General features: G+C 41.7%; 1 protein-coding gene and 1 long non-coding RNA gene across 2 annotated transcripts in view; both read left to right on the top strand.

Annotated features, from left to right (window-relative positions):
* The window catches only part of Schip1 (schwannomin interacting protein 1), a 726,814-nt gene that overhangs the window by 524,911 nt on the left and 177,199 nt on the right, over positions 1-24,704 (top strand). The window lies entirely within an intron of this gene.
* On the top strand, positions 5,681-8,225 carry LOC146890084 (uncharacterized). Its single transcript, XR_014999264.2, has 2 exons — positions 5,681-5,898; positions 7,840-8,225. It is a non-coding gene; the product is annotated as an uncharacterized LOC146890084 (long non-coding RNA).

The following is a 24,704-nucleotide window of genomic DNA, read 5'->3' as shown; positions in this document are numbered from 1 at the left end:
AAACTATCTCAGTTTTATTAAATTTGACTTTACATCATTATTTTATTATAGTTGCTCTCCGTTAAATGCCAACAGTTGATAACACTATGCCTCCATGCCCAGTGGAGTTAAAGGCCTAGAGACATAACATCAGTCTTTATGATCTAAGATGGCCTAGCTAATGATAGTGCTCCCATTCTCCGAGCATTTGCCATGATTCAAGCATCTGCATAGGGATTTACTCTGTCTCATCTTCACAAGAAGCCTCTGTAGTGAATATTAACAGTGTTACGAAGGATGAAATTAAGCCAGGTGGTAGTGACACATACTTTAACCCCAGCACTCAGGAGGCAGAGGCAGGCAGTCTCTGAGTTCCAGGCTGGCCTGGTCTTCAGAGCTAGTTCAAGGACAGCCAGGACTATACAGAGAAACCCTGTCAAGAAACAAATAACAAAAAGAAACAAAACTGATATTTGTTTAACAGCTGGACAACACCTTGGCTGGGTTTTTACCCCGGGTCTCCCTGCTTGCAGGGCCTGATTTCTTGACTGCAATGTTCTTATATATCTGATTTCTTGACAGGGTCCTGCTCCGAGGGTGGACATGAACCCAGTGCGGGGAATGTTGAGTGAAGCCATCAGAGAACTTTATACACAAAATGGAAACTTTAGGAGTACGCAAAAAAGGGAGAACCAAAGTTGTGCTGCAGGACTGCTCGGGCTGGGGAGTAAGGCTGCACACAGTGTCATAACCAAGAGTGAAGGGAAAAGTGTGGGGAGCGGAGTGGCACGGTAGTACAATCTAGCAGAAGCCTCTATGTGTCTGTACAAACAAAGCAAGGCAGGCCCTGCAGGTCTGTGTGGAAATTCCCCCAAATATCACCTCATAAGGAAAGGGGTGAGTACAAGGCAGGCCCTGAAGGTCTGTGTGGAAATTCCCCCAAATATCACCTCATAAGGAAACGGGTGTGTACAGCTAAGTCAGGAAAGCAGTGGAATCGGCCCCAGCTGGCAAGGGGTTTGTGATGGAATGTCTCTGCAGGGCTCAGCATTAGACAGAAGGAAGTGAGATGTAGAGGTGATCTCTGGAACCTGAAGCCGACCACCAGGAAGACAAGTGCAGCTGCTGTGTTCATGAGGTCAGGCCGTCCACTTCACCCGGTGTAGTCACCAGAGGTAACCAGGGACCCACATCATATGCACAATACGTTATGTTACACAAGCACATGCTACACAAACACATGTTACCCAAATGGAGAGAGAAGGGAAGGAGAGAGGGAGAAAAGAAGGGAAGGAAGGGGAAATGAAGGAAAAAGAGAAGGAAGAAAGGAGGAAAAGAAGGAGGAAGAAATGAAGGAAGGAGAGAAAGGGAAGAAAAGAAGGTAGGAAGGAAGGGGAGGGAGAGAGGGAAAGGTGAGAGGGAGAGAAAGTAGGAGGGGAGGCAATTCTTGAACTTGAGTCAAGGATGATAGTACACTTAAAATCCTAGCACTTGAAAGGCAAAGGCAAGATGGTTTAAGACCAGTCTCGGCTACTAAGCTTGTTGGAGGCCAGCCAAATCCTATTTGCTTTAGGACAAGTCATGTGGTTTCTCCAACCAAAATGACTCAAATTTCTCCAGCAAACTAATGCTATGAAATAATAAGAAATGGAGTAAAATATTTAAAATTAGCTATATCATAGTACAATTTTTATTTTAAAAATCAATGCATTTTATTCTGTGATAACTTAGTACATAAATCTCCGTCATCTTCAGACTCCCCCAACTCCTCCTGAATCCACACCTCCACCTTACCATGTTTCCTCCCAACTTCAAAGCTTCATTTTTTTTTAATTTATTTTTTTCTAATCCACTGAGTCAAACTAATGTTGCTCATACACATGACTGTGGGGCTGTCCACTGGGGTGTGGTCACCTGCTGGGACCATACCTCCACAGATAACTGACTCTTCCTGTCTTAGCAGCCATCAGCCGTCAATAGCCTCTCACCTAGAAGGGAGAGCTCACGAGCTCCTCTCCCTCCATGCTGGATTGCTGAGTGGCCTCACTGCCTGTTGGCAACCACAACTGCTGTGATTTCATAGCTGCGATGGTCTGTCACATCCAGAAGACACTGTTCTGTCCTGGTCTTTGGCTCCGTCTGACCTCTATAACCTGAAACCCCTTCTTCTTCAGTGTCTGCTGAGCCTTGCAGGGAGAGCTATGATACAGATGTCCCATGAATAGCTCAGCACTTCACAGATGCTTAGTTGTAGACAGATGTTTCTGTTCTGCTGACTCCTGCAGCTATTCAGTCCCATCTAAACACACAGAGGCTTGTATTAATTATAAACTATTAATTATAAACTGACCTATTAGCTCAGACTTATTACTAACTAGCTCTTACAACTTAAATTAACCCATAATTCTTGTCTATGTTTAAGCATGTGGCTTGATACCTTTTCTCAGTGAGGCAGTCTCATCTTGCTTCCTCTGTGTCTGATTGGTGCCTGACTCTCTGCCTTTCCTCTTCCCAGAATTTTCTTAATCTGGCTGCCCCACTTAGACTTCCTGCCTGGCTACTGATCAATCAGTGTTTTTTTTTTTTAAACCAATATGAGTGACAAATCTTTACAGTGTACAAAAGCATTCTCCCACAGCCTTTAGTCTCTGTGCTTTGACCAGTCATGTGTTTCTGAGTTAACCACCGTCCAGGGGATAGTGCACATTTTGACATTTCTCCTAAACATATTTCTGGACAAGACAGTGTAGTTGTGCATGGGTGTGTTCATCGCCTCATTATTTGCAGAGGTAGAAATACTCTTCATGCATTGGAAAAGGTGTTACTAAGACCTAAGTTAAGACTAAGCAAGGGCACAAATTACAGACCACAGTATGATTCAACATGGTACTGTAATCAGAATGTAAAGGCCACATCCTACTATTAGATCTGGGGTAAATTAGCTTGAGACTTTTCCTCATCTACAAACGAAGATAATTATTATTTACATCTCCTGCTATGAAATTAAATGTTAAGCACAAGGCCTGGCAGTGTAAACATTCAGCATATCCTGCGGGAGTGCCTACACAGCTTCCTAGACTGATCGCCCCTCTCCAGAAAGGAGACTGTGGGAGGATTTTACCCACTCTCTTTTAAATAGCCTGCCGTCATCATTCAGGTCTAAAACCGTCAGTTTCAAACGAGAGTGTTCTCTGTTGTGTACCTTCAACCAGCACCTTTTAAGACTCAAGGGAAAACAAAATCTAAAAAAAATGACAGGCAGAGAGAAAGAGCCTACGCATATGTATCATCTTCTTCCCAGACTTTATTTGTAGAACAGTTTCATCTGCACAGCATCGCTAGCCAACAGTGCAGAGTTCCCCCACGTCCCAGCCACATGCGTCAACCCCACATCAGCAACACTGTACCCTCTTGAAACTGAGTTGTGTAGGTGGAATCTTTAAATAGCCAAAGAAATGGATCCTTTTGCCATGAATATAATGGTCAATTGCAAACCCATCAGAAAAGTGTATGTTTACAAATTTCATCTTTGAAGAATTTCTATTTGGGGCTGGTAGCCTAGTAGCAAAGTACCTGTCTAGCACACAACTGGGTCCTAGGTTTGTTCCTCAGCACTGAAAAAGAAAATATTTATATTTTCATTTCATGTGTCTGCTAACAATGTCAACTAATTGTAGACTATATAATCTGTATGCTTTACAGTCCTTGTTAATTTGTTGCCTATATAATCTACATAGGTGTACACATGTGTATTATGTATGTAGGTGTGTGTAGCAAAGTACCTGAATACACATGTGGAGGTCAATGGTCATTGTTAAGTGTCTTCTTCTCCACCTTTTGCTTTTAGACAGTGAACCTGTAACTCTTCAATTTGACTGTCCTGTGTGGCCTGTGAGCCCATGGGAAAAAAAATTGGGCAAGGCCTGAGCCAAACTTAAAGGAACCCTAAACTGTGTAACAAACAAAACATGTAAGTTTATACTCATGACTGAAAATAGGTAGCTCACAAACAGCCCACATAATATATTTATTTTAATATTAGTAATATCATTTTAATTTATTTTAATTAATTTGATCTTATTTATTTTAAAATGCTTTTATGAGTTTGAGGGTTCTCTGGAAGAAGCTATAAATGTAGAAATACAGACTTATGCACCCCTATTCCTGCAATCAGTGCTAACGAGAAGGTTCTGGTCTCCATTCCTGAGTCTGCACCAGCCTGCCCGTCTCACTCCTTGGGTTATCTTCCTGGTCGTCCCGTCCCACACCGAACAGTCACACACAAGCTGGTTTTCTGAATAAGCAGTGTTCACCTATGTAGCACTTCCTGGCCGTGTCTTATTGTTGAGATTTATTTTATGTCTGTGAAGGTCTTGACTATTGTTCTTTTTAAAATAATGATGACGGGATGGCCACACGACTCGCAGAGTCCGGCAAGGATGGCCGTGAGTCCCTGCAGCGCCATGCGGCCGGGGAGTCAAAAAGGCTCATAGGACATAGTATCATTTAAAGAAGAGGGAGACATTTATTGCTTAAAGGAGAGAAAACAGAGAGAAAACAAAGACACACGTACACACGAGACGAGACAAATACACATACACACACACACACACACACACACACACACACACACACCAGAGAGAGAGAGAGAGAGAGAGAGAGAGAGAGAGAGAGAGAGATGGCGGCGAGGGAGGGCCGAAGTGGCTGAGGTGGGCATGGTTAGTTCTTAAAGTGATAGCAAAGAATAACATTGACTGTATGTACACGTGTGTGCTATGTGCATGTCATATACCCACAGAAGTCAGAAGAGGGTGTCAGATCCCCTGGAATGGAGTTATCCTCAGTTGTGAGTCACCATTTGTGTGCTGAGAATCCAGCCCAGGTCCTCTACAAGAGCAAGTCCTCTGAACCATCTCTCTAGCTGCCCTTATATCTTTAAGGTTTATTTTTATTTTATGTGTATGACTGTTTTGCTTTCATGTATGTATGTGCACACTGTGCATGCCTGGGGCCCAAGGATGCCAGAAGAGGGTGTTGGGTTGTTAGAACTACAGTGCCTGATGGCTGTGACCTACCATTCGGTCACTGCAGGGAACTGAACCCAAACTGGTCTTCTGCAAGAGCATCAAGTGCTCGTAACTCCTGAGCCAGTTCTTCAGCCCTGTGGGCTGTATCGTGGTGGTCCTTTCAGATATGTAAATGCAAGATTCCAGAAAAAAAAAATGGGTTTTCAACAAGGTCTTATGTAGTCCAGGCTAGTCTTGAATTTCTGATCCTCCTGCCTCCGCCTCCTGAATGCTGGGATTACAGATGTAGAACCATCCATTTTATGTTATACAGGCCTGGGAATAGGTTCATGCCTGCTAAGCAAATGAACTTACTTTAATCAGCAGAGAAACCAATGCAGCCTTACACAACAGGAGATCCTAGACAAGAAACAACCTTGAGACCCCTTAGTTTTGAGCATATGAAACTGTCCATAGTGAGTCAGACCGGTTTACTCTTTCAAAACGCACTTCCCGGGTTAATATTGATTCCCAATGGCAAACCTACACATTAATCCTTTTGTCTCCCTCTCGGCAAATAGTCTGTGAATGTACATGGGAAGAAAGAGAATTGCGGTCACTAGGAAACATCTGTGAAGTCATTGCCCATCACGTCACACCCTCACGTCGGGTGCCTGGTGCCGAACTCTCTGTATCTAAAAACATCAGCCCACAAGAGGAAGACGCTGAAAGTTAAAAAAAAATAAAAGGCACTCTGAAAAACATTGCCCGCATTCCCTGGAGCAGGTGAATTTCAAAGCCCATGTTAGTCCTGGCTGAAGTTTTCAGAAAATGAGAACTCATTTAAAACCGAAAGTGCCGTTGCATTCATGAACTTCATTTTCCAGGCTTCAGCTGCGCCAAGGATCACATGGTTTGTACATTTGAGACCTTATCGATATATATTATTGTTCAGTTCAGTGTAAGTGTTATTTTCAAAACCAAAGCACGGCCAGAGTCAGTGGTGCTAACTTTAGAAGCCAGTAGATTTGCCCATTAAAAAGCCACCCTGCCATCTTCACTTTCGTTCATAGACATGACAAAGCCTCCTTAAATAACTGTAATTGCCAGTGTCAGCACATTCACTCCGTACGTCTCATCCTCTCCATAACTGAGGTTGTAAAGGAGGGGACTACTGTTGGAACCTTCGACTGATGCGTGATTTTGATTTGAGTTCAACGCAGTGACTAGAATCCAGTGTGATACTGCAGCGTTAGATCGTTTAATCTTAACCAACAAAAGCCAGGAGTCAGATATGGGGGGGGGAGGGGGAGTGTTACAGAATGGCGCCCACGTGGATAACTGCATCCACAGAAAGCCTGAGAAAGCTTGGGAAAGACAAGAGTAAAGCTGCGTTGTTTTAAAATGCCGGCTTTCTGGGTTCTGCCAGGGAAAAACACTGACTCTTTCAAGCAGGCAGTCCCGACTATGGAAACACTGTTGCAGCTTGCTTCCTGGCAAGGACCTTGAAACGCCTTAAGAGCTTTTGAATATTGTCTTCTCCATATTCCTTAGCAAATTAAAGACCCATGTGGTCAGAAAAAGAGAGATATACAGTAAAGAGAGATTCAAAGAGTAAAAAAACCTCTAAATGGTTTACAGTGTGTTAAAAATATATACAGGCTTTAAAAAAAATGTTTAAAGCCTTAAAATAAAAAAGAAAGAAAGAGACTAGTTGGGTGTGGTGGTACACACCTTTAATCCCAGCACTGGGGAGGCAGAGACAGACAGATCTCTGGGAGTTCAAAGATAGCCTGGTTTACAGAGGGAGTTCCAGGACAAAGATATGCAGAGAACCTGTCTCAAAAAGCCAAAAGTTAAAAGTAAAAATAAAAGAAAATAGAGGTTAAAATAAAGCCACATAAAGATGGAAAATACACAGAGAATCTTGATACTGTATGCTATTATGCTCTCTTTGAATTGTTTAAATGCTGAGGAAGGAGCAACAGCTGCTAAAAGATATTTGCTTATAAATGCTGCAGAATTAATCCAAGATAGGTATTTTGAAAATACCTTGGCTTCAAAATTGAAGTCAAAAGGTATGTTACTTTGGAGAAGAGATTTTGCTTTTGTTTCCACAGAAAATGAGAGGCTCTGGATTTATTCAGTGTTAAGAAAAATCATCTTTGACCAAGGGAGACCGCCTGAACAATCTCCAGTAGGAACAGATAGCCCAGATGTCTGAGTTCTTCATCTAGAATAGACTCAAGACTGCTGCCTGAGATGATCAAGACTCACAAGATACTTCAGTCAGGACTTCATCATAACTCTAAATTTTCTTTAGGTCTCCATGAGATTATCAGTGCCCCCAACCAGCAGGAAGTAGCCTGGAATACTATGCCCACATTCCCAAAAAATGGACTATGGATATTTTCCTTTTTTTAAAAAAAAAAAAAAAGAGGGGGAAGTGGTATGGGAGAATTGTCTATATTCTGTCAATCCTGTTTTAAATAAATGCTGATTGGCCAGGCAGGAGGTGTAGGTGGGAAAACCAGACAGGAAGTAGAAATGATGCAAGGAGAGCAGGAGAATTCTGGGGAGGAGGAAGTTGATTCCTCCCACTGCTGCCCAGACCACTGAAGCAGCAGGATGTGAGCTACCCCACTGGAAAAGATACTGAGCCACATGGCTAACATAGATCAGAAAATTGGGTTAATCAGGATGTAAGAGTTAGCTAATAAGAAGCCTGACCTAACGGGCCAATCAGCATTATAACTTACAGAGATCTTGTGTGAATTTACTTTGGGACTAAACAGCTGGGGGAACAGGGCAGGACAAGAACCCCAACAAACAAACAGTCCTTTTCATGTTACAGGGGAGGACCTGGAAGGTCAGAGGACCAGGAGCAGCCACCAATTGCTTCCTACCTGTCTCGTTCCTGCATCCAAGCAAGACGAGATCCTGCTTCCACCCTGCCTTATCACTTCCTGTCTCCACCTCTGGGGTGCTGGAATTAAAAGTGGGAGCCACCACTGCCTGGTTTCTATGGTTGATTAGCGACCAACTCCGCCCTCTGCTCTCCAGGCAAGCTTTATTTGTCAGAACACAAGCAAAATATCACACAATGCGATACTTTCCTGCTTGGACCGAAGTAGAAAAGAAAAATCAAACATAAGCAAAAGATTTGAGAATCTGACTCAATGCAATGCAAAACACGGTTCCAGGGAATTTGGTTGAGTGAATAAAAAGCCTACCTCATGAGGGACTGGAAATGCAGCTCACTTGTTAAATGGCTTGCTTAGCACCCACAGTGCCCAGCTTTCTAACCCCAAGTCCATGTAACCTAGGTACGGTAGGGCACCTGTAATTATAGCCCTCAAGAGTTAGGGTAGGAGGAGCAGAAGTTTGAGGTCATCTTTGTCTATAGAATGAGTTTCAGGTCAGCCTGGGCTATATGGGAACCAACTTAAGCACACGTGATAAAGGAAAAGTTGAGTTGATGCTTGCCAGAAAGAAAATGTACCAAGATAGACTGAAATGGATTTTCACTCCAGATTTGTAGCAAACCCGCCATAGAAATTAGGGTACATTGTGTTACGCATATGCTGTAGAGCTGAAACTGAGGTCCCTTAGCAGAACATATCACAAGACATTAGCAAAAGTGGGTCCCCAAACCATCTCGATAGTGGAGCCTACCCCTAAGGCATGCACCTCTGCTTTCTCATACCCTGACACATTTCTGAAAGTCGGCTGCCTCCTGGCGTTATTCAGTTCAACCACACAGCAAGCACTGGGTGACACCCGCTTACCCAGTCAAGCTTCTATGGGCAGGGGAGAGAAGGAACAGGACTTTCAGAGAATGTTCTCTCCTATGTTGAACTACATTTCAGCAAAGGTCTTTCAACTTGGCTATACTCCATGCCGTTTGCTGTTCTCCAAATATAGTCTTTATTCTCTTGCCTCTGCGTGTTGCAGTCTCTAGGGTCTCTACCCTGCATTTCTTCACTTGGCAAATTCTCACTCATTTCAGCAGTTAAAGCCCAAACCTTACCTGCTCTGGGAAGCCTTTTCTGACTTCCCTTCCGGTGGCATCCTTTGTAGCAAATAACCCAAGTATGATGAGAGTACTTACTATGTTATCTGCCCACGTTCATGCTCTTTGCCTTCCCAGCTGTGTGCCAGAAGTTGAGCTGAGACTAAGAAAACATGCTCAGTGAATAAATGAGTGAATTTTTTCACCCCAAAATTGTACTAGAATGTGAGCTTATTAGGAGGAGCTAAACAGAATATCGATTTCTGTGGTTCCCAGGTACATCATTTTTTTAATAAAGAAAGTAGAAGAGCAAATCATCTGGCACCTATCAGTAATATCATAAATATTTCATTAGTGAATGATTTTTTTGAATGAAAAACTATTACTTGTATTAGGCAGTTCTGTCAGCAATTAAAGTCAGAATTCCCTTAAAAGAAAGTAATATTTTCAGGACTGGAGAGATGACTCATAGGTTAAGAGCACTGATTGTTCTTCGAGAGGTTCTGAGTTCAATTCTCAGTAACCACGTGGTGACTCCTAACCATCTGTAGTAAGATCTAGTGCCCGCTTCTGGCCTGCAAGGACACATGCAGGCAGAATGCTATATAGATAATTAATAAATAAATCTTTTTTAAAAAAACAAAAATAACATTTTCAACAGGAAAAAGATCTATCCAGAATTATTTAGATCCTGTTCAGAGGCTTAAAAAATCAATAGCACAAGCACACACAAAACTTGCCAATCATACAACTCTAAAAAGATGGTATGTTTAAAAGTTCGTCTTGTGGCTTTCCTTTTTTAACTTTCTTTTATATGGCTACATTGCCTCAAAAAAAGTAGGCTTGAGGAGAAGTAAAAAATGAAAGATTTATCTTTTTTTTTTGACTCTGAAGCAGTCTTTTGAAGTCTCACATCTTGAGGAGGTTTCAGAAAAATTAAAAGACATTAGATAAGGCTCAATCCACCAGCATCTGTCTTTCCCAAGGAGGACCAGAAGATACAGAGATGCTCACTCAATGGCTCCAATAAGAGAATGGGAAGGAGATGATCTGAGATAGGGTAGCGCAGTAAAGAAGCTTGGTGTAGGTGAAGATTTTAATGTCAATGACCACCTAGGTTGCTGAGTTTAGTATGCTGAGAAAGAGAAGATCATTAGTTATCGCTTGAAAAGGCTTACTGCACAGTGTGTGGAGGTGGAGATGCTTTTTGTGGTGGCTCTTATCAACAGGTTCTCTACCTGGGGCTCTCCCAGCTTAAGTACATTTCCTTGTACCCCAAGACTTCTGAACCACACTTCCATGGCCCCTTATAGCTCATTTATTCAAGATAACCTTACGTTTCTTACCGGTCTCTCTTAAACAGAGAGAGTAAGTCCTTGATTTCCAGGGGCGGCAATTCAGTGGCAGAATGCCTGCCAAGCGTGTGTGAGGTCCTGGGTTCAATCTCCAGTGCTGAAAGAAAAAAAAACAAACAAATCTTTGGCTGCCAGTGTAGCACAGGGGAGAGAATGATATGACAGAGAGGGGCCAAGCACAGGTACGTAACAAGCATTCAGTAATGATCAAATCCCCATTATGCATTTTCAATTGAAGTTGGATTGTCTGAAAACTCAATGTGAATCAGTAGCAAGAAGTTAATATAATCTCTGTTCAAAATATAACAAATCTGCACAGAATGTATCCAAAGTCCAAGTGTATTAGGAACACATGTTCAGAGAATGTAGACAAGATGATCACATGAGGACAGGCTAAGATACAAGGTACTCAGAGCCTGAAGAAACGATATAGGTTAAAAAGAAACTTAGATAGGAAGTGAAGAAGACGGGAGAGCAATAGAGATCCTTAGAGCATTCTCCCAGCAATCCTGGTCCAATCCGTCTCTGGTCCAAAGACAAGGTTCAAGATTGTACATGGCTAACCAGTTGACTCTAATGATGCCAGAGAACCTTTGATTAGTTGAGTGACCTCTGACTGTGAGAGTCTAAAACTCTATACCATAAAGAAAAAGAAATCATTCAATTGTCCAACAACTGCTAATCTTTCATTATGTGTCAACCCATGTGATCAAGCAAAACAAAGCGTAGCCTCTACCATAAGCTTGTAGTCTACAGGAAAGGAAACAGGGACTAGCCAGGGAATCACACAAGCAAACACAAACTGTAGTGATGGTAAGTGTTCCATAAAGAACCACTTGTAATTCCAGTATCCCTAAGACCGGCAGGAAGACTGTTGCAAGTTCAAGGCTAGCCCAGTTTACATAGAGAGTACAACTCATCCTAGTTATAGAGTGTGACCTCTCCTCCAGGAAATAAACAAATAGCAACAAAAAGAGCTACCTCACACTATAGAAACTTTTGTGAGGGGCTATAGGAATAGGCTATCTTAGTCACTGTTGTATTGCTGTGAAGAAACACCATGACCAAGGCAACTCTTACAAAAACGAAACATTTAATTGGGGGCTTGCTTGCAATAACAGAGGTTTCCTACATTATCATCATGGCAGGAAACATGAGATGTGCAAGAGCGGTGGATGGAGAGCTACATCCTGATCTGCAGGCAAAGAGACTGGGCCTGACGTGGGCTTTTGAAACCTCAAAACCCATCCCTAGTGGCACATGTCCTCCAACAAGGCCACACCTCCTAATCCTTATAATCCTTTGAAATAGCGCCTCTCCATGATGACTATGCACTCAAATATATGAGCGTTTGGAGGTCATTTTTAGAGAAATTTCCACAGTGGCTTCCTTGGGATATTTGACTCTTGATCAAAGATGCAACATATTTAAAGAACAATTTGAGAGAATGAAAAAAACAGTCAAGGTTATGAGGAGGTGCCTTTCTCTCTTTCGATTTCTAGGTTAAAAATAATATACCTCATTGAAAAACAAAACGTCATACTCTTTAAAATGATAGAAAAGAATTTCATACATTCTTTTATTAGATGTATAAACTTGGAAACGTTAAAAGTTCATTAAGTCTAAGAATTCTTATCTGTAAAATCAAGAAAATGTCACTGCTTGTTGAATAAAATAAATGAGGACATGGATATAAAGTGACTAACCTAAGTCAAATATAGACTGTTCGTTAAACTTTGGCTCTAACACATAAATGGACATGTCGTGAAATTGAAGTAGAATATAAACAGACAGAAGAACCTGGGAAGCTGAATGTGTCAGCAGTGAGGCTGGCATACCAAGTTACCAAAGGTGGGAGCACAAACTTGATGTGAAGTTTAATGATTTCACTTTTCTTTAAATCTAATTAAATGTTACTTTTACATAGATCAAGAAATTTTTTTTCCTAGATCAAAGAATTATTCTTTATCAGGAAATCCAACTTTAATTATTATTGAATTTCTGAATCCTCTCTCATCTTCAGTCTATCAATCTTCACTGATTAATTCATATTCCAAAATCGCTTTGTCACTTGATGGTAAGAACTCGTTTGGCCAGAGTCTCTGTGTTTTTCATCTAGGTCATTCTGTCCTCTCTAATATTCCTCTTCCTCTCCCTCTTCTTTCTCTTCCTCCTCCTCCTCTTCCTCCCATTTTCTTTATCTTGTCTCTTCCGTCTCATCCCTTCCTCCTTCTCAAAGTAGCTCCCCTAATGCCAGAACACAAAGCTAGTGTCCTTGATGGTTCAGACTAGAACCCTACCATACTCAAAGTGGATCTGGATTTACCAACACAGAGTCAGAGAACACAAAGGACATGGAGATACGAAAGTTCAAAGAAAAAAGTGCATGATGGTGATTCAACAAATAAGCTATGTACTCATTCCAAATGTCGGTGAGTATAGAAAAACAAATACTTCTCACACACAGGATGAATCTTCAGGAAGAACTTGATCTTTTCGTTCAGGAATAAGGAAAGAAAGTAGCTAGATTAAAAAACTAAATTGGAAATCTTCCTGGTGCAAATCTCAAATTACCTAAAGGAAGTATTTGGAATTTTGTTACTGGTCAAGAAGAGAAGATTTCAAATGACAGGCAGAAAAAGAATAGAGAGGATAAACACAAATAAATATTTGCATAGATGGGTGGAAATATGACAAATAAAATTTAGAGCTCTTAAAAGCTTCAAGCCAGGAGAATAGGGAGGTAATTTTCATATCGGTTCTAAAAGTCACTTCATCAGTGAGGGCCTAGCAAAGAAAGATGGACACTCAAATAGTTTGATTGATGAAGGTTTCATGAAACTCTCAACATTTACAAAGCAGTGACAGAAAAGGAAAGGAAAATTAAGGAAAGGAAAGGAAAGGAAAGGAAAGGAAAGGAAAGGAAAGGAAAGGAAAGGAAAGGAAAGATGAGATACTCATGAGTAACCAAGACCAGGGAGCAGTCATCATCCCTAAGACTGAAGTGAACCTGAACAGTTGCAAGCACAGAAGTAGGCTCTATCTAGTTAAGAAAAAGAAAGAAAGAAAGAAAGAAAGAAAGAAAGAAAGAAAGAAAGAAAGAAAGAAAGAAAGAAGAAGAGAGAGGAAGGAAGGAAGGAAGGAAGGAAGGAAGGAAGGAAGGAAGGAAGGAAGGAAGGACGGACTAGCTAGGTAGCCAACATTAGAGCCATGATGAGGAACTGTATTAGGGAAATACACAGGAGAACAAATTATCAAATATCCCTCTTCTCCCACCCTCCCTCTCCCTCCTTCTTGGGCTAGTGTCTATAGAGTTGAGCCCAGTCGGAAGTCAGAGAACAAGATAGCCTAAGTAATGTGGTCCCCAGAGGCCAGCCTCCTGAGTAGCAGAGAAGCTGAAAAGGCGGAGATAATGGGTTAAAGTGGGAAGAGAGTGGGGGCAGACATACTGGAGTCATCTGTGATGATCACTACCGCTATCAAAAATACTTAGCTCATTCTTGAAGTTGAAAAAGGTTAAGGTTATTTTCAAGGGGACAAAAAAGTGACCACCACAGAGGAAAGAAGGGACAGTAGAGGAATCAAGGTAGAAATATTCTTTATCTTGATCGTAGCAGTCTTGACACACTAGATCTGGGTTTTAGCTGTGCAATATCCGCCATGGGCCCAAATGTTTGAATGCTCAGTCCCCAGCCGGTTTGGGAGGTGATGCTTTGGGAGGTTGTAAAATCTTTAGGGGACAGAATTTGCTGGAGGAAGTATGTCACTGGAAATGGACCTTGAGGTTTAATAGCCTGGCTCTACTTCCTATCTGCTCTCGGCCACCCTGACTACCGTGCAATGTGATGAGCTGCATCAAGCTCCTGACATCATAATGGGTTAGATACCTAATTGAACCAGGAACTAAAACCAACTCTTCCTTCCTTGAGTTGCTTCCATCACACGTCTTGTTACAACGAGGGATCACTAATGCATGTGTTACAGCACTTAAATACTGTTTTTTGCATGTACCACCTTTGGGTAAATAATACAAGATCCCTCATATTATTCTTTAAGCTGTATAGATCGCATCAAATTAAAATGTTTAAAAAGGAAAAACAGTTAGCAAAGAGCATAGGCAGGATGTTTCTCCTGAGAACTGTTTTGCTCCTCAGAACACAGTGGTTTCCATTTATTCAGACAAAACTCTGTAGCTTCTGGGATCTTTATTCAACACTGGTCATGGAAAAAATTAGTTTCCCTGAATGTCTCACACACTTCAACTTTACCACATCTTTTTTTTAACATTTATTTTATTATATTTTTTGAGAATTTTGTACATGAATGCTGTATTTACATTTCACCCTGCACCCCTCCCCAACTTCTCCCTGTACCTGACACCCCACAACTTTATGCCCTTTTCTGTAGTCAGACTTTCCTTTGGGCTACCAGCTCATAAATAACAACACAAAGACTTACTATTGATTATGAAAGTTTGGCCTTAGCCTAGACTTTTCCCCAAAGAGCTCTTGCAATTTAAATTAACTTCCTTATATGCATCTACACTCTGCCACGTGGCTGTTACCTCTCCGTATGTCCAACTTCTTCAGTGTGGGTCGTGAGTATCTCTCACATGCCTAGATCCATCCCAAGTTCCTCTCTCTGCCTGGAAGTCCCGCCTAATCTCTCCTGCCTAGCTATTGGCCATTCAGCTCTTTGTTAAACCAATCAATCACAATGACACATCTTCACACAGTGCAAACAAATATTCCACAATATTCTTCTTTGATTATTATTGTTACATATACATATAAATGGGAGAATACATCTTACTGGGTCCATTTAAGTGTTGCTTATATATGTCCAGGTGTTTAGGAACCATTTGGGATTAAATAACCTCTTAGGACCTCTTTCTCAAAGAATACTGGCTTTCTCTCTCCACAGCCAGGCACCTGTAGCTTTTATGTGGAGGTAAAGCCTTGTGAGAATTCCCATAGCCATATTAAAAATTAACAGGTGTTGTCAATGTACAGGTAGGCGACCATATTGTTCACCTTTTCATGGATATAAAACTCCCATCTTTAGAATATTGTTGGATCAAAAAATTCCAAGCACAGTTAGGAACTACACTGGTCTTATGAGTCATAGGAGGAAATCCCTGCCTGAGGACTGGGAGGCAGAGACACTGAGGACGTATGTGCTTCTGACGTGATCACAGAATACTACAGGGGATGTGGGGGCAGTTAATTTAAATACGAACCTGCTATCCATCTTGTTACAATGGGGCAGGCATGCAGTCCAATAATCAGCTCACACCTGTTAGGAAGTTTTATCAAAAACAAAGGAAAAAGGTGTAGGGGGAACTAGAATTGGCCAAGATATAAAGAAAAGGGAACCCTTTTACATTGTTGTGAAGAATATAAATTAGTATAACCATTTGGGGAAACAAGGTGGAGGTTCCACAGGGAAATTAAAAATAGAACTACCCTACAATGAAGCCTTCCCACTTCTTGGTTTATATCCAGAGAATAGAAAGTCCGTCTGCTGAAGGGATGTGTGTGCCCTCGTGTTCATTGCAGAATTATTCGCAATGGCTAAAGCATGAAACTGACCTAAGTGTCCATCAACAGGTGAGAGGATTTTTAAAAAAAAAAATGGTATATACACACATTAGAGTAGTATTAAACTACTGAAAAAAGTAAAACCCTGTGATTTGCCCCACCATAATTTAATGCAGAGGGTATTACACTAAGTAAAATCAGTCCTTACAGAAAGGCAAGTATAGAATCTATACATTTGGGGCTACAGAAATAGAGAGAGTAGAACATTTGGGAGAAGGGACCATTAGCAGAGAAAAGACAAACATTGGTAAAGGTCACTGAAAAGCTTCTGCACCCCGATAAGCCTCTCCACTAACACAATAATCCAAATCAGACCAAATCAAACCAAATTAGAAAAAGTCCATTTTTAATGGATACAATCACTGCCAGGTGACTTTCCAGCCCCCAGAGAGGAGACAGGAAAGGAAGACTGGAAAACCATGCGTTGTTCTCTGGGTGGGGGGCAGTTTAAATGCCCTGTGGGAGTGGTCTTGAGCATCTCTGGAGAGGGGTCATCGTTTGGCAGACTTTCTCGGGGGCAGAGACTGGACTGAGGCAATTCGAGTGGAGGGGACTTGGGGTGGATCCTCCACCTGAACATTCCAGGTTCTTTGGGTACATGGATGCCAGGGGCTGGAGTGACGCTTCTGCTCTAACAGTTACAATGTGTCAAGCAGGAAGAATAAGGTCTGGTGTCACACTACAGAACAAGGAGACTGTAGTTAAAAATAATAAATTGTTTATTTCAAAAATTGCTAAAAAAAAAATAGACTTTAAATATTCTTACCATAAAGGGAGAAGTGATAAGTATGTTAATTAGCCTAATTTTCTTATTCTACAATTTAAGTGTATTGGAACTTTATATTATCCCCCATACACATGTGTAATATTCATTTTGTTAATTAAAAATAAAAAGAGCTGGGCAGCGGTGGTGCCCACCTTTAATCCCAGCCCTCGAGGGGTAGAGTTAGGCGGATCTTTGTGAGTTCAAGGCCTGCTTAGTCTACAGAGTGAGTTCCAGGACAGCCAGGGCTATAAAAAGAACCCCTGTCTTTCAAAACTAAAAATAAAGAAAGGAGGGAGGGAGGGAGGGAGGGAGGGACAGACGGACGGACGGACGGACGGACGGAGGGTTGGAGGAGGACAAGATGGACTAGAGACAGTTCAATAGCAGATGACTTTTCTAACACATACAAATACACGAATCCTTTTGTTTGATTCCTAGCACTGAATAAGCTTAGAATGGACCATGCACATCTGGAATGTCATCACTTGGGAGGTGGAGGCAGAAGGGTCAGGAAGGAGTTCAAGGTCATCCTTGTCTACGTAGAGAGTTTGATGCCAACCTGAGCTCCATGAGGTCCTATGTCAGAAATAAAATAGAACTTAATTTTAAGTTTTTTAAAAAATAACTCAAGATCAATTAAAGACTTCAGTGTGAAAATGTGTAACTATAAGACTAAACAATAACAACAACAGAAAGTTCTGGGCTGGAGAAATGGCTCAGCAGTTAAGAGCACTGGTTGCTCTTCCAGAGGACCTGAGTTCAGTTCTCGGCACCCACATGGCAGATCCCAGCTGTCTGTAACTCTCTTCCAGGAATCTCATGCCCTTGCATAGACAGATGCAGACAAAACACTAAAATAAAAAATAAAGTTAAAAAAGAAAAAGAAGAAAAAACTGAAAACTTTTTTAAAAGTGCAATAAAATTTCCTAAAACTGTGTGAGTTGATCCAAGGGAGGTAACAGCAGGGTAGGAAGTAGTACCAAGAGGAAGTTTCGAGGGAGGTTGATGTCCTTAACAGGTGTGAAGCCCGCGACTGTAGCCTCTGGTCTGTCCTCTCCAACAGCAAAGCATTGAACAAAGGATTGAACATCTGAGACAAAACTTGACGTGAGATGAGCTCCCTGCGTGTCCTCGTGGAAGAGGCATTGCACTGTGCTCAGTGACATCACCACCACGAGCAAACCTAAGTTCATATTTTGGTAGAAATATCAGAGAGTCAGCCAATGCCATGCAGGCGTACAGCTTTCTGGCTTTCAGTTGGGGCGACTTGAGAGAATGCTCAAAATGGGAGAATCATTTTTTTCAAGAAATCAAAAATAGTTTTTAAGGTGTATTTTATTGGTTGTTGTTGATGTTGTTTGCTTTTTGGTTTTTTAAGACAGGGTTTCTCTGCAGCTTTTTAACCTGTCCTGGAACTCACTCTGTAGACCAGGCTGGCCTCGAACTCACAGAGACCTGCCTGTCTCTGCCTCCCAAGTGCTGGGATTAAAGGTGTGCACCACCACCACCTGACTGTATTTTACTTTTAAAGTGTGGTGTGTGTGTGTGTGTGTGTGTGTGTGTGTGTGTGTGTGTGCACATGAGTGTGGTGTGGGTACCTGTGGCGGTCAGAAGCTTCAGAAAATTCTTAGAGCTGGAGTTACAAGAAATTACCAACTGCCTGAAGTGGGTGCTGGGAACTGTAGTGGAATTTTTTTGTGAAAACTGCCTGGTCCCAAATAAACACAGAGAAGCTTATATGAATTATAAATGTTTGGTCAATAGCTCAGGCTTATTACTAACTAGCTCTTACATATTAAGTTAACCCATATTCCTTATTTATAGTCTTTTGGGTGGTGGTATACCTGAAATTATCTTGGCACATATATCTCCTGCTCCCTCTGTGTCTGGCTATTGACCCCTGACATTGTCCTTCTTCTTGCCATCATCCTTAGCTAGGTCACCCTGCCTACAGTTCCTGCCTGGCTACTGGTCAATCAATGTTTTATTAAACCAATTCAAGTGACAAATCTTTACAGTGTACAAGAGGATTGTTCCACAGCACTGAACTCTTCTAGAAAAGCAGTAAGTGTTCTTAACTCTTGAGTTGTCTTTCTAACCCTGGAAATAAAAAGTAAAATAAACGTTATTTTCAACCAAGTTTGGATAAGAACCAGTGAGAACTCAAATCACTGTAGGGCATGAAGGCAAAATAATTAAGAGAAATCAGATGTCTGTCAGAACAAACTCTTAAAGCACAATGAGCCAAGTGGCAGCCGACAAATAGCCTCTATTTTGGAAGCACTGTAAGGTACAGGGGAGACTGCCAGCCAAGAGTCCCCCGCTCCTCCCCAGACACTGTCTTCACAACCAAAGCAGGCACCAGATGTTCCCAGCTCTCATCTGTCTCCTGTGGATTACGGTCCTGTTACAGATGACAGGACTCACTCTATTTTAAGCACAAAGGGCAAAGCACTTCAGCGCGGGAAATGAGGCACTTAAAATGAACTGAGACTGCGCTGCCAGAAGAGCAAGGAGGAACCAGCCAGGGAAGCTCGGAGCCATGCCTCCCTTCAGGCTGATGGGAAATCAGAAAGACCTCAACCCACGGCAGCTCAGAAGGAACACGGAGGATTGGGAAGCGCTGCTGCAGACTCTGTTGACCCCCAGAGCTGCTCCCCGCCAGTCATGCCCACATAGCTGCGAGAGCTAAAAGATGCCACTGACCCCCAGCCCTACCCCCTGACCCCACAAAGCTCGTGGCAAGAATGTTGCTATAAAAATCCCAGCGCGTCGGTGACAAGCGCGTTCTGTGTGGCAAGACACATAAAGCACTACCTGAAAATTTCACTTCGGTGCATATGACTAAGGAACTAAAAGTAAACGTAAATCAAATCTGCATGTTTACCTCAGAACAAACAACTTTAAATGCCCAATACCTGGAAGCATGGTGGTAGGCAGAATGTAGATAGGATAGAAAACCCTTTTATTATACAAAACTCATTTGTGTAATAAAAATCTTTAATGCTGGCTCTCTTAGTCCATTTCTGTTCCTAATAACATGGTGTTACTGATCAGGAAGCCTACATACAAACACACACAAAAAGATTATTTTGGTTCATAGTTCTGCCCCAAGGTCAAGGGGCCACATCTGGTGATGGCTTTCTTGTTTGCAGAGTCCTGGGAGGTTGTGGAGGGAGTTCATGACCTAGGCTAACTAATGTTTATGTAAGACTCACTTTGGAAACAAGCTCATTGACCTATTAATCCATTAATCAGCTAAGAGTACAGACATTCTCCTTCCTTCAGGGCTCCTTCTGATCCTCTCGTAATTTTTCATAATGGGGATTAAGTTTTAATATACATTTCGGAGTGGATATATTCAAATCAAAGCACCAGCAGTACAATCCACTTGAAGGATAATTTGTGGGTCAGCAAAAAAGTGGAAGTTGAGAAGTGCAACCATCGCTGGTAGAGTGTGCTTCATTCAGGGCAAGAAGCGAGAGGGCCTCAAGCCAGACCCCAGCCTTGTGTGAACACGTCCATAGAGTACCACTAAGGGATCGAAGCAGTTACGGCTGCATTATGTATTACAAAGGCAGGAAGTGCTAGGTGAAATGCCGTGGATAGAACACAGGAAGTAAAACAGTGGTTGGTTTTCCCCACTCACAGCCCACTGCTGTTCCCTAGATGCCTGCCACGCCATGTGAAAGAACTCAGTTGGACTTCCTAGGGTTTGAAACGGGAGAGGGGGTCTTTGAGAAGCATCCTTTGTTTCCGGGATTCCAGCTAAAGAAAGATAAACACAAAGAGACACCTGCAGTAAATATGGAGGAGGTTTGATTCTACTGGGTGGGTCAACAACCACAAGGTGGGTTGACCCTCCAGAATGCAGAGAAGCAGACACAACTTCTTAGAGTGAGAAAACAAATACCATTTGCTGCATAATGAATGTATTTCATGAGTTTCGTGGTAATCTCAGATTCTGTGGTTAATGCTCACATCTATTGCTAAAATTTGAATATCTTAAAGATGTCTCCATGAATATTAAAAGAAAAGAGCTACAATTTATTATATTCTAAAACGCTGTCGGCAAATGATTGAATTTGAATAAGACCTTTGTTTCCATGGCTTGTCTCTCAGCAACATTTCTTGTTTATGGGGCTCCTATTTTCATCAGAAATACATATTCTGTAACCTTTTCTTTCTTACCTTGGAGATGACTCATAATGAACACTTCTCAAAGCTTTTAGGTCTGCCAGACTTCTTCAGAATCCCAAGAAGTCCAGCGATCTACAACAGCACTGAAAATAAGCCAAAGCCAAATCAAAAGTTTAGGTTTAGGCTTCTAGTTTTAATGATGTAAGAGGTGTGTGTGTGTGTGTGTGTGTGTGTTCATATACACATATATATGTCTATATATATTTGTGACATTTGTAATATATGTATTTTGTAACTAGCTAAGTTAGATGGATAGATAGATGGGGGAGATACATACTGTGTATATGTTTGCAATTTGTACAGCCATAAAAAGAAGCAAATTATCTCCATCTTACTCTGGCCCAAAGAGGCTTATGGCTTCATTAAGACGCTGTGAGCCTGATTTGGGTCCTGTGTGACTAGATCCCATACTCGTTTCCTTACTCCACACGGCTTCACACAGCATTCATAAGTATAGCCGAAGGGCTCGAAAGTTGTCAGAGGAAAGTGGCGAGCATAAGAGAAGCTGGGTGGCTGTGCCTGCCTGCTCACAGCACTCAGTAGCTTGCCTACCACTGTGGCCAAGTCCGCCGTGTGCTCTCTGCCCCGGAACAGTGGCAAGGGTTTGCAGCCTCTTGCTTGAGTCCCTGGCAAGCATCTCCCCACCAAGAATTGGGCTCTACTTTGTTTCCAGTCCTTTGAAAGCCAAACAAACTCACAAACTTTTTTCTTGTGAAAATGCTTTCAAATGTTACTAGTAATTAATTTAGGAAGAAACAGTTTCATAAGGACTAGAAGTTTAAAATAAACATTTATCCCTTCACCCAGACACTTGTATCGCTAGCATTTCCTATATGACATTTCTTTCTTTGAGAGCGCGTTAAAAATGTGAAAGTCAATTTTCTGTTCTCTTTTGCAGTTCTCTCTCCTCAGCCCAGGTCTACTTCCGCATCCTTAGTCTGCCAGAAGCACATTTTTAGGCCTGGCATTGTGTCATACACCTTTAACCTTGCAATCAGGAGCCAGAGGCAGGTGGATCTCTGTGAGTTCTAGACCAGCCTGGTCTACAGTGTGAGTTCCAGGACAGCCAGAGCTACATAGTAAGACTGTGTCTGGGAAAGAAAAAAGAAAAGGAAAGGAAAGGAAGGGAAAGGAAAGGAAAGGAAAGGAAAGGAAAGGAAAGGAAAGGAAAGGAAAGGAAAGGAAAGGAAAGGAAAGGAAAGGAAAGGAAAAAGAAAAAAAGACTGTCTCATTGCTCATTGCATGGTGCAATGATATCACAGATTGGATTTTTTTTTCCTTCCAAGACAGGGTTTCTCTTTGTAACCCTGACTGTCCTGAACTCACTCTGTAGACAAATCTGGCCTTGAATTTGGAGAGCCACCTGCTTCTGGCTCCCAAATCCTGGGATTAAAGACATGCACCACCAGTCCAACTTGGACTTTTAAATCAGTTCCGTTCTTGATCACTATAGATATGTTAGCCTATCTCGCTTCCTTTCTTTTGCAGAAAAATTAACCCTAATTCCACATGTGAACTCTGAAAAGTATAACATCCCCATCAGATCTCATTCCCCTTCTCAGATAAACAACGGCAAGCAATCAACTGGCACATAAGTCGTTAGTTTAAACTGATTAAGAATCATAGCCAAGCGAGCCAAGAAAATGCAAGAGAGGAGGCGTTTCAAACATCCTTGCACCAAAGGAAACCTGACTTGAATTCACACTGTCGTAAGATCCGATACTGAATCTTGCACACTTGTGTTTACTTCTTTAGAAGAATTACGAGGCTTGAGTTGCCCGTTCCAGTCTGCATTTCCCGAGGTTTTGATGTGCATTGTCTAATCACCCCCTATGTTCACTGAAACATTTGTTCTCCATCTAACCACCACTTAATGTGAATTCTTCTAGTTTGACTTTCCAAATGTTATTTGTTGTCTTAAATGATATCTCCATGATCCCAGCGTAATTCTTAACATTATCTGGGGGATTGGCCTATTGAAGCTCTTCTCTGGGTAATTGACCCAGCTCTTTCTGGCAGAGTCGTCACAGTTTTCTCATTGACTTAAAAGGACTTCTTATATATTGCAAATTTTGATCTTGATCATGAGCCTGTTTTCTGTGAGCTAATGAGAGTCAGAGGAAAGAACAGGAAAAGATTGGCCAAGGATTTCTGGAAGGATCTAAGGCCAAGTATTTCAGGAAAAATCTACAATCCAAACAGGATGGCTCCACCTCTTGACTCTTGACCCCTCTTCCGTAGACCAGTGTCCCTATTGGGGGTATAATTATTCTGGGCATCCACTAATCCATAGAGACTTTCGAAGATCAATAGACACACATAGTTTAAAGTGAATTAAAGTCCAGATATCATGTAATACATACTATCTTTAAAAACCCTTTTCTGACAGCATACCTGCAGCATCTTGTGATGATGATTCATACTGGTGCTCAACATACACTGAGATCCAAGTCAGAAATAAATAAATAAACAAGGATAATATGAAACATTAATTTATAAGGTTGGTAAGGATATTTAAAAAATGAATGCCTTTAATGTCTTGGTAACAAATTCCTGTGCAAATCAAGACGTTGCTAAATCTTTGCCTTCAATAAAATTGAAATGGGATTCAATTCAGTTGACAGTTGATAGATTGTTTTAAAATGCTATTGTAGATCACTGCATACATGTAACTCTATGAGAGCTGGGTGACGTAACCAGAACTGTCTTTATTTCTGTTTTCATGAACAAGATTTCTGCTTTCATTGAGTACCCTTTTAAATTTTTTAAAGTTATTTATTTCTACTATACTTATCAGAAGTTATAATGTGCCCACAGAGCTTTGGTAAATTGTGATGGGTACCATCCTCAAGATGATGGTCAACATCCTTACGATTGCCAACACACCATAGCAGGGATTCGTTCTGTTTTTTATTTATAGATATAATTATTCTTATTTATTATCTGCTTTTGTTCTATTTTTATTTATTAATAGTAGTGATACTATGTTGATATTTCGAGACTCTGTCTCGTGTAGCCCAGACTGAAACTTCAACTGACTCCAGAGCCAAGGATGACCTTGAACTCCTAATCTTCCTGCCTTCACTTCTCTAGATCTGAAGATAATAAGCACACGCCACCATACCCTGCTAGAAACTACGTGTACTGCACACCACTGACCCACAAAGCCGAAAGCACGAAGATGAGATAGGCCACTACCTTCAACCTCCTGTCCCCTTAGATTCAAAGAACAAAGTGAGTGGGTATAGATCCATCCAGAGGAGAGCAATTATCCTAGAAGGTGAGGGCTACACGCTGAGGCACCTCAAAAGGAACAGGATTGGTCCCACCTGAAAGGACTAGAAGAAAGAAAATGATGGGAGTGATCACAGCCTGAGCAGGGATTCCTTAATTATGCACTTCCCTTCCCCTCGCCCCCTGTTCCAAGCCTTCCTCTATGGAGAACTAATGCTCAACTTAGAACCCCAAGGACTGATTCAGGTTCTTCAGGGCCCTTTCATTGCTTCCTCTTTCCAAAGTGTTGATGAAATCTCTATCCTCTAGGTTTTTTTTTTTTTTCACTACTACTTATGCCTTTCATCAGCGCTCTGGATGGTTACCTTAGCCTAGTTTACTGGGACTGCTGGAGATGGAACTTCCACCCTAAAACTCTACGCACAAACTTAAAAGTTTAACTGCTCTTTCGGTGAAATTTACTGCTCAGTCGTTTCTTGCCCGGATGTGGAGCCTCCAAAGGCTCCAACTAGTCCTGCCTGCATTTCATCTCTTTTGTCTCAAAGTTCAACC

Source organism: Myodes glareolus, chromosome 20 (genome assembly GCF_982192425.1).
Source record: "Myodes glareolus chromosome 20, mMyoGla1.1, whole genome shotgun sequence".
In the NCBI taxonomy this organism is placed as follows: Eukaryota; Metazoa; Chordata; class Mammalia; order Rodentia; family Cricetidae; genus Myodes; species Myodes glareolus.
This window is presented reverse-complemented; position numbering and strand designations above follow the sequence as displayed.